Source organism: Condylura cristata, unplaced genomic scaffold (genome assembly GCF_000260355.1).
Source record: "Condylura cristata isolate star-nosed mole 26May11 unplaced genomic scaffold, ConCri1.0 scaffold00030, whole genome shotgun sequence".
In the NCBI taxonomy this organism is placed as follows: domain Eukaryota; kingdom Metazoa; phylum Chordata; class Mammalia; order Eulipotyphla; family Talpidae; genus Condylura; species Condylura cristata.
In genome coordinates, this window is record NW_004567131.1 from 8,048,815 (window position 1) to 8,049,943 (window position 1,129).

Sequence of the window (1,129 nt, forward strand, 5' to 3'; positions counted from 1 at the left end):
GCTTTGGCAATGCCTTGGAAAAGCTTTTTCCAAACTGTCAGCAGTGGCTAACACTGAGGACAAAAACTGGGACTGAGCTGATTACAAATGGAGGACTTTTAACTTATTAGCATTATTTTTTTTTAACAAACAGGTAATCTATTCACACTAAAGAGAAAAAGAATTGAATATAGAATGGAAGGTCAACAGGATAAGAGCAAATTTTGAACTGTGTTTGTATTTTATTGACATGCTACGAAATGCTTTTTTTAAGTTAGTCTTTGATAACAAGTGACCATGTGTGATTTAGGCTTGAGTGATCATATATTCAGATTGCCCCCATGTAATTGTTAATTGTAGCCTCTCTCACTCTCAAAGATTATAACGTGGATGGCACTACATTTTACTATATGGCACTATATTTTATAGTATTGTAGTTCTATATTTAATACTGTATTTTAGATGGTCCATGTAACTTTGTTAATGAATTTGTTATTTAAGTTTTTAAATATGGTCAAACTACACCTTAAATTATCTAAAGTTTTATAATTACTGTTTCAAATTTACTAGAATTCCAACTGACCATTAACATCCATTTCTTTAGGTTCTTTATAGTATTGCTACCAATAGTAATTTTTCAACTATTATTTGTAACTTATAGTTCTAGAGATCCATATACTTAGGAAAGTAGTTTTATTTTAAAATCATATGTTTTTATGGAATCTTTATGAATGTAGAAACCATGAAATTCAAATTGATGTTATGTTCTCTGAGGTAAAATTTGTGAAATATGTATAGTCATCACCTGTCATCTGACAATCATTTGTTTAACATATTCAGTGCGTTCACTATACAATCACTTCTTATTGTTTTCTAAACTCTAAATCTCCAAGATTCTCTGGAAGTTCATACCAGAAGATCTTTCAGGAATTATAGACTGGGTGACAGCATGCCATTCCCAACCACGCAATAAAATTCCATCTTAGAGTGAGCCACGATTTATAAACTACAGATAAAATTGCCACAGTGCCTTTTGTGATTATATTATGCACAATCAGTAAAACAAAGTTGATTTATACATAATTTAGATCGATGCAGGGAGATATATAACCTATGTAAAATCATCATCTTTCGTGTTTAAAGCAATCAT